At 43.6% G+C, this 9171-nt stretch overlaps 2 protein-coding genes across 6 annotated transcripts in view; one reads left to right on the top strand and one right to left on the bottom strand.

Annotated features, from left to right (window-relative positions):
- Positions 1-6808, bottom strand: part of ANKRD66 (ankyrin repeat domain 66) — a 34052-nt gene extending 27244 nt beyond the window's left edge. Inside the window, exons 1-2 of one of the 4 annotated variants that reach the window (XM_055079515.1) lie at positions 6727-6808; positions 5730-5809 (exon numbers count right to left, since the gene is read on the bottom strand). The gene's annotated coding sequence lies outside the window, so the exon portion shown is untranslated. Of the gene's footprint in view, positions 1-3602; positions 3818-5729; positions 5814-6559; positions 6631-6726 lie in introns of those variants that run through there. The other 3 variants (XM_055079516.1, XM_055079517.1, XM_028478991.2) reach the window with 3 other exon arrangements.
- Positions 6809-7016: 208 nt separating this feature from the next.
- PLA2G7 (phospholipase A2 group VII) overlaps positions 7017-9171 on the top strand; it is a 49006-nt gene continuing 46851 nt past the window's right edge. Inside the window, exon 1 of one of the 2 annotated variants that reach the window (XM_024122008.3) lies at positions 7017-7147. The gene's annotated coding sequence lies outside the window, so the exon portion shown is untranslated. The remainder of the gene's footprint in view (positions 7148-9171) is intronic. The other variant, XM_024122010.3, reaches the window with a different exon arrangement.

Below are 9171 nucleotides of genomic sequence, written 5' to 3'. Positions count from 1 at the left end.
TGGGAATGTAAATTGATACAGCCACTATGGAAAACAGTATGGAGGTTCCTTAAAAATCTAAAAATAGAATTACCATATGATCCAGCAACCCCACTACTGGGCATATACCCAGAGAAAACCATAATTCAAAAAGACACATGCACCCCAGTGTTCACTGCAGCACTATTTACAATAGCCAGGTCATGGAAGCAACCTAAATGCCCATCAACAGATGAATGGATAAAGAAGATGTGAATGGAATATTACTCAGCCATAAAAAGGAATGAAATTGGGTCATTTGTTGAGACGTGGAAGGATCTAGAGACTGTCATACAGAGTGAAGTAAGTCAGAAAGAGAAAAACAAATATCATATATTAATGCATATATGTGGAACCTAGAAAAATGGTACAGATGAACCTGTTTGCAGGGCAGAAATTGAGACACAGATGTCGAGAACAAATGTATGGACACCAAGGCAGGAGAGCGGCAGGGGGTGGGGGTGGGGGTGTGATGAATTGGGAGATTGGGATTGACATGTATACACTGATGTGCATAAAATTGATGATTAATAAGAACCTGCTGTATAAAAAAAAAGTTCAAAAATTCAAAAATAATAGAATATTACAAAAGTGACCAATAATTTAGTTTATATGTATGTACTTGTTTATATGGGGAAAAGCTTAAAAGAATATACTTGAATTTAGGTTAGTTGAAAGAGCACTTATAAGTCACACAAACAAAAGAAACATTTTGTAATTGTCAAGGGTAGAGCTTTTAAGGACCTTGATTATCTGTGGTAACAGGAGGAATGGGAAGGAGGATATGGATGACACTGTGAGTGTAGAATCAAATAACTTGGCAACCGAATAAAGGAGCCAGGTAACTGTGAATCACAGTGCTACCGGGTGCCTTGGACTTAGCACAAAGCCTCCTACATCTTGATTGGGGTTAGTAGCGGTGTTATCAATGACTCAGGCAAGGAAAAATGTCCTGGAGACCGGTTTGGCAAGCCAGATCTTAGAGTCCAATTACTGAATGAATACAAACAAGCCGGTTGTGACATCCAGAGTTCCAAGAGTCCATAAGTAAACCAAGTCTACAGAAGGCATTAAGACCTACCAAGGAGGAATGAAGCCTAAGCCTGGCATTGGATGATGACTTTTGGAATTGGCTAAAATACTGAATAAAAGATTCTTCATCCCTTCTCCACTTTTGAAACTTAGAGGCATGGCCATCTGGGACCTGCCGTCCTCTGGAAGTGCTTCACCTCTGAGGTCTTGTGTTTCAGATTCCATTCTCGATCATGACCTTCTACCACCCCACTTCCATCATGCTGCCTCAGGGTAGTTTCTTCTAACCCACTCAAATCACCAATATTTTTCAGTTCTTCCTGGTTATTCATGTTACGTATATGTATAGTCATATTGATATGACGTCTCTTTCCCATAGCTGTGTGAGTATATATATGTGTGTAGTATAGTAATATGGACACGAACTCTCTTTCCCATAGGTGTATGTGTATATATACATATGTGTGTACTGATGTATAGATATATAGGTACATATCTATATATCAGGTGCTCGTTCTGCTTGCCAAATAGCAATTTACATACATTATCTCTTTTAATACTCACTGAGCCCTTGTGATATAGATGATATTATTATTTCTATTTCACACATTAGGAAACTGAGGGGTTTAAAGTCTGTGTAAATTGCCCAGGGCCTTAGAGCTAGTACAGGTAGAACTGGATTCGAGTCCAGGTCTGTCTGACTCAGCTCTCTTAATTACCACATTTACCTTTGGAAAAGTATCTGGAAGACATGTACTAAGTTGTTAAATAATTACCTAATGAGGTTGGGGTTATGGCGGAACCCTCGTATTCTATATTTTTCTCCTTTGTTTGTTTGGATTTCCATCTAAAAATTATATCTTTTTCCATTAACAACAATTTCCTCATTTTTCACTGCCTCTGGCCAGTCTGCTCTCCCAGTTTCCAAGCCCAGATAGCCCTCCTCTGTCGTTTAGTTCCTGGACTGGCAAACATCGCCAGGGAAAGCACATCACCAGACAGACTGAATCCATGACTAAGGAGTGGATTCCAGTTACTATGGGGCTCAGAAAGCTTCAAACATCCTCAGGCAGTTCTCATTGCCATTTCCCAGATTTTCACTCTCCTCGTGCTTTCTTTCACTCAAACTATAGCCATATGTCTTTTCTTTTCCATAAAATGTCTTAAAAGTAGTCGACACATATCGTCTTTGTACCCTTTATTCCTTACTGACTCCCTGCTTTCACCCCTCTATTATACTCAAACTGGTCTTAGGTGTCACCAGTGCCTTCCTGATTGGGAAATCCCACAGCCCTTGCTTTAGTCAATTCTATTTAATCAACAGTGTCGATCATATTTTTAAAACTCCTTTCTCTCTTGACTTCTGTAAAGCTTCTCTCTCCCATTTTCTATCCTCACTTTGACCAACCTCACAATTTCATTCACGACCTCCTCTTCCCCTTACCTTCCATGAATGCGACTGTTCTTTAGAATTTTTTCTACCACTACCCTGTCTAAAAACTCTCCATATCAATTCCATGCACTCTCAGTATTTTTATCTCTAAATAAATGACTTCTGCCCAGGTCTCTATATTGAGCTTCAGACCTGTATAACTAACCACTCAGTGTGCTGTCTCACTAGAGGGGAGAAAAATCACGTTTTGTAGTATTTGCTGAATTCAAGCCACCCACATGAAGTCACTGCAGAGACAGCTGGAAAATGTGCACAGTGGCTCTCTCGAGCAGGGATAAGTTGACTTCACACACCACTTGGTACCCAAGGGCAAAGGGTCTCAAACTATTTTTTTGACATACTGCAGAAAATAGGTTTTATGTCAGTTACATATATACGCTATGGAAATCAAATTCTATGAAACAACACTAAACTTTACCACGTGTGATGCACTTTAAGAGTTGTCATGTTCCATTTCATTAAAAAATATTCGTACCCACTCACCAAGTAGATTTCATAAGCCATCAGTGGTTCAAGACCCACAATTTATAAACATCATCCTCGGGTCTTTCAAACTCAATATACACAGAATTGTGCTTATGATCCCACTTCTACAACCTGTTCCTTTTTCCCTAATTTCCTGTGTCAATCAATGGCTCCATCATCTACCTGGTTTCCCCAGCTAGAAATCTCACGGCCATTTTGGACTCACCCCTCTGCTTTATCCCTCACAGCCATTTCTGCCTTGTTCATATCTCTCAGATAGATCTTCCAATCTCAGTCCCCACTGTCACTATCCTGTTTTATATCACCTTTCACCTAATAGTCTCCTAATTCATCCCCTGCTTTTGGTTTCTCCAATCTCAACTTATCTTTTTTCAGTTCAAAGCCATCTTCTAAAAATAAGTAATGTTACTGCTCTGCTTAAAAACTTTGATGGTTCCCCAGTGCCCCAAAATATTTCTTATTCATTCAGAAAACATCTATTGGGCAACTACTGTGGGCCAGGCTCTGCATTGGACTCAGGGGAATAAAAATGCCATGGTTCCTATCCTCAAGGAGCCTACAGTCCAAACTCCATTGCGTTGCTGAGAAGACTCTTTTAGTAGTTCCGGCTCACCTTTTCACCCTACCTTCTGCTCCAGCCTGTCTGTATACCTGATGCCCTTGTCACAGTGGAGGACTGGACATCACCAAGGTGTATCCTTCACTTCTAGGCTCCGGTGCCTTGGCTCATGCAGTCCCACATTCTGTGGGATACCTCCCTCTTCCTTCTAGATGAGCTCCTACTCATTCTTGAAAGCCTCTGTCTTGGCCAAGCCTTCCTTTTCACAAGTTCCTATTCAAACATTTAAAATATTTAATCAATGTAATCATGCCCATATCCCAAATAGTTAAATAGTACTGAAGTGCTAAAAGAGAGAAGCCAGAGTCCCCCACCTCAACTCACCCCAACCGCAGCCCAATTCCCCAAAGGTAATCACTCTTAATGATTTTCCTTTTTAGATATCTGGTGATCTCCATGTTTCCAAAATAATATGCTATATTATTATTTCTTGGTGTATCATCCTAAGCACTGTCTATCTAATTTCTACTAGGAGAGTGAGCATTTAGCTCACATCCATCCTGGTCCTATCTTTTCTCTTCTCTAACCCTCCTAATAGAGTTACATCTCTCTACTCAGGCCCTCCACTACATCTCTCCTCTGCAAAGTCACTGTGCATCCAGACCTTTATTTTTTGTTCTACTAGCTATGGACATTACCTCTTTTGACTCTCAACTTTTTCCAAAATGAGACCCTTAGTAACTCAACCTTTTCTCCATCCTAGTAGGCCTCACTTCTACCTCCTTCTACCTACTTACCTATAGGTACTTCTACGTTTTAAAAATCAATCATATTTACATTCTCCTGTATAATCATAGTTCATTCTTCTTTGGCTTGTTTAAAAGGTGTTTCTAAGAGTTGAAAACCAATAAGCATGTTTGCACTGTTAGACTAGGTGAATGTTGTTTTCGATGGTCTAGTGCAATACTCTGATCATACTTTCTTCTCTGGGCCGTTCAGAGAAGTATATTTTTAGATTTCAGGTTTAATGGCGTCTCCACCCAATAGCTCAAAATCAATCCATTTTAAATTATATCACACTTACATCATGCCTTTCCTGGACATTTTCCCTCTTGGAGTTTCTAGTTTTAACTTTAATTGTTTTTAATTTTAAATTTAAGTAATTTAATCTTTTAATTTTTTCTTTTGCATTCTGTTACCTTCTAAGGGCCTCGAGGGTTTCCAAGTTCCCAATCATACTTTTAGTTTTATTGAATCCCATTGTTTCTTCCAGCTTCATTACTTTAATCAGGATGGGTTAGTTTCCAGGCCATCACCCTGGGGCTTCCCTCCCCGGCTCATCTGGCTTGGAGCCTCTTTTCCTTGGATCCTGTGCAGTGAGAATGCCTTTCACTTCCACCCCTTCCAAGGAGAATTAATAACTCACTTCTCAGAAACCCCACAGTCCTGTATTTACCTACAAGGGTTCACTTGCTATGGTGTGATTTCCTTAGCCTCCAGGGGTAGTCATCCTTGAAATGATACCTAACATAAAGTTTGCTCTCAATAAACACTATTTGAAAACACTATTGAGCACATTATTACTATTTATTCCAAAATCTTGATTGAGGACAGAGTCATCAGTTTTTTTCATGTTAAAGAGTAAAGAAGCACTTCTATATTGATGGAAAATGGGAGTAAGAATTAAGAGATAAGAAACAGCTCAACAAAGAATCAATTTATAAACACAAGTACCTTATTTTTTTTACCACATCAAAACAAAAACAAAACCCATATCAGATCCACTTTATAATCTGTATGTCTACGTTGACTTGCCATCGTTTGGAATGTGAGGCCCATTCTTTATTCATTTCACTGGACTAGGGTTGCCAGAAAAATTACAGGAATCCCAGTTAAATTTGAATTTCAAATAAACAACACATAATTTTGAGTATAAGTAGGTTCCAAATATTGTATGGAACCTACTTATACTAAAACCTTTTTGTCGTTTGTCTGAAATTCAAATTTAACTGGGTGTCCTATATTTCATTTGCTCAATCTGGCAACCCTACACTGGGGACCTTCTCAGGACATTAACCTGCTAAATGCCAACCAGTCTGACATCCTCAGAGAGAGTGATCTGATTACAATGGGAGGAAGCACAGAGTTGGCATGGAAAGAAAGAAAATATTTCATACTTGCCTTCAAGACCTGCTTTCAAAGCCCACCACCTTTTTAGGTGTGATGATCAATTTTCTGATTGTGTCTTCTGAATCTTCATCCTGTCTTAAGGTTAAAGGGAGGAGGTCCTTAGAGATCTCTTACGTAGTGTATCATGTACCCTTTTAGATTAATATTCTGGGGCAATTTGTTTCATAGGCGGTTATCCCAGGAAGTACGGGAAATTGTCATTAGGCTGAGATAGTTTAAATTTTCACCTATTGTCAGGTTTAAATAAGTCACTGCTTCTTTAAATATAATACTATTAGGTAAGCACCGTGTATGCTCTGTCCTAAGCATTTCACATACATTTGCATTTCATTCTCACAAGGTGCCTCTGACTAATGTACTTTGATTATCTCCATTTTACCCTTGAGGAAGCTGAGAAGCAGAAAGGATAAAGAACTTGCCCAAAGTGACATCACTAATAAGTGTGAGAAAGGAGCTATAATCCATGCCTTCTTAATCTGGAGTCCTCCAAATAAAAATAAAATAAATTTCATCTACAGTCCTGTCAACCTCGCCAAAAGGCCAAAAATCACTAGTTAAAAACATAAAACATTAACTCCACCCACGAATGTCAAACTACTTTCTCTGAGTCTCTAACTGAAGCTTTAAATGAATACTTTAAAATTAGGAAGTTGGATTGAGGAGAAAGCATTGGAAAATGGAGGAAGGAATTTCAGCTAAACCTCAAAGAACTGGGTTAAGCTGAGCTATGAGATGGCCCCTTTTCACACCATTTCCCCCCAAGTCATAAAAGCTCTTCCTGATTGCCCTTCACTGTATTTCCAAGGAGAAATGAAACTAACTCAGTGGCAAGCCTTCCAAGCCGGAGTATGGTCCACATAACTTCTAGTTCCAATGTACTATAAACCGGAAAGCGGACTGCGCAGGGCATTGCGGATTGCAGATGGAAACAGTAACCGGGAATTTAGTGAACCGAGCAAGGTCGGCGCAATGCGGGGGTGAACGGAACTGGGAAAGACCTGTTCGGAATCGAGTCTGAGAACAGGAACTGGGGGCGCAGCACCCGCTCTCTGCAAGCGTGGGTCGGTCCCGGGGCGGAAGGGGGTTAAGTTAACCCGCGGGTCCAGATTGCAGACCTCCGGCCCTGGGGGGGGTGCTGTGTGCGCCGAGCTCGCCCGCGTCCCAGCGCCTCTGCTGGTGGGAGGACCGTGGCCTCCTGCGGCGCCGGGGGAGGTCAGAGTCGGGGCGACCGGACCGCGCGGGGCAGAAGGGGCCCGAAGCCAGCGCGCAGCCCCTCGCCCGCCGCGCCGCGGCCGCGGTGACCCGGTGACAGCGGGCGACAGAGCCCGCGGTACTGGCAGCGAGCAAGCAGCAGGCGCGGTCGGCGCGCCCGGTCCCGGTTCCCGCGAGCAGCTCATCGCGGCGCCCGGGTGAGGAGGGACCCCGAGGCGGGTGGGAGCCGGGGGCTGCCGCCGGCTGGGGGGCTGGGAGGTTGGGGGCTGAAAGGATGGGGATGGGAGGATGGGGGAGGATGGGGGTTGGAGGGCTGGGACCCCGCCCGCACCCACCTCCAAGCCGGAGCCTGGCTCGCCTTCCCTGCCGCCCTCCGAACAGCTCTGGGATCTTTGCGGGGAGGGTGATGGAATTCGAACCCAGTTCTCCCAAACCTTTTCCCCGGGGGGCAACCCCTAAGAATTGGGCGCTGAGAGGGAATCCTGACAGGGGAACCCGGAGCACAGGGAGTTTTACACACACACACACACACACACACACACACACCACACACACACACACCACACACACACACACACCACACACACACACACACACACACACACACACACACACACACACACACACACACGAGTGTTGCTCCTTCCGGAGCCCAATTCTGAGAAGCTCCTGTGTGATCTGAATGACACCCCCCACACACACACACACCACACACACACACACACCACACACACACACACACACACACACACACACACACACACACACACACACACGAGTGTTGCTCCTTCCGGAGCCCAATTCTGAGAAGCTCCTGTGTGATCTGAATGACAAAGCCGTCCCTCTCTGCTCCGCTCACTTACTCCCCATGTCCCAGAGCTCCAGGCTGCAGCCCAGATAAGATCTGGGCTGTGCTACCCTGAGTCTGGGGGAGGCTTGTTTTTAAAAAGCCAAACAGAACCAGGAAGCAGAGAACATTCTCTTCCCCGTCATTACCTGGAGCCTCTCACAGACCTTTCTAGCTCTAAAAACGAAAAGGTCAGGCTTTCATTCAGACCTCTGGCTTCTAGGGTGGCTGTGGAAATGGGAGGAAGGAGGAGGGAGAGATGTGTGGGCTCATAAAAGGGGGCTGGGAGCCCTTGAGGGAATTAACGTGTTCAGGTTCGAGAGGGATTTGTGTTAACAAGTCAGTCTTGAACAAATTACCTTTGACCCCAATAAGAATGCTGAGCCAGGAGGTTGGTCTGTGAGTAGGAGCCCGGAAATGCATCCCTTCAAAGTGTGGACAGTTTCAAAGCCCTGGGACCTAATCTTGGGCTTACACTGAACTCAGGGATCCAAGCACTAAGTATTGGCCTGGTCCATGAGAAGGGGAAGGGGATGGCCTTCCTTTTTTTTTTTTTTTTCGGAACACGGGCCTCTCACTGTTGTGGCCTCTCCCGTTGTGGAGCACAGGCTCCGGACGCGCAGGCTCAGCAGCCATGGCTCATGGGCCCAGCCGCTCCGCAGCATGTGGGATCCTCCCGGACCGGGGCACGAACCCGTGTCCCCTGCATCGGCAGGCAGACTCTCAACCACTGCGCCACCAGGGAAGCCTGGCCTTCCTTTTTTAAAAATTTAATTTAATTTATTTATGTTTTATACAGCAGGTTCTTATTAGTTATCTATGTTATACGTATTAATGTATACATGTCAATCCCAGTCTCCCAATTCATCCCACCACCACCCTCCCACTTTCCCCCCTTGGTGTCCATACATTTGTTCTCTACATCTCTGTCTCTATTGCTGCCTTGCAAACCAGTTCATCTGTACCGTTTTTCTAGATTCCACATATATGCGTTAATATAAGATATTTGTTTTTCTCTTTCTGACTTACTTCACTCTGTATGACAGTCTCTAGGTCCATCCATGTCTCTACAAATGACCCAATTTCGTTCCTTTTTATGGCTGAGTAATATACCATTGTATATACATGTACCACATCTCCTTTGTCCATTCATCTGTCAATGGGCATTTAGGTTGCTTCCATGACCTGGCTATTGTAAATAGTGCTGCAGTGAACACTGGGGTGCATGTGTCTTTTTGAATTATGGTTTTCTCTGTGTATATGCCCGGTAGTGGGATTGCTGGGTCATATGGTAATTCTATTTTTAGTTTTTTAAGGAACCTCCATGCTGTTCTCCATAGTGACTGTATCAATTTACATTCCCACCAACAGTGC

The sequence above is a fragment of the Physeter macrocephalus genome, chromosome 18, assembly GCF_002837175.3.
Source record: "Physeter macrocephalus isolate SW-GA chromosome 18, ASM283717v5, whole genome shotgun sequence".
NCBI classification, from domain to species: Eukaryota; Metazoa; Chordata; class Mammalia; order Artiodactyla; family Physeteridae; genus Physeter; species Physeter macrocephalus.
This window is presented reverse-complemented; position numbering and strand designations above follow the sequence as displayed.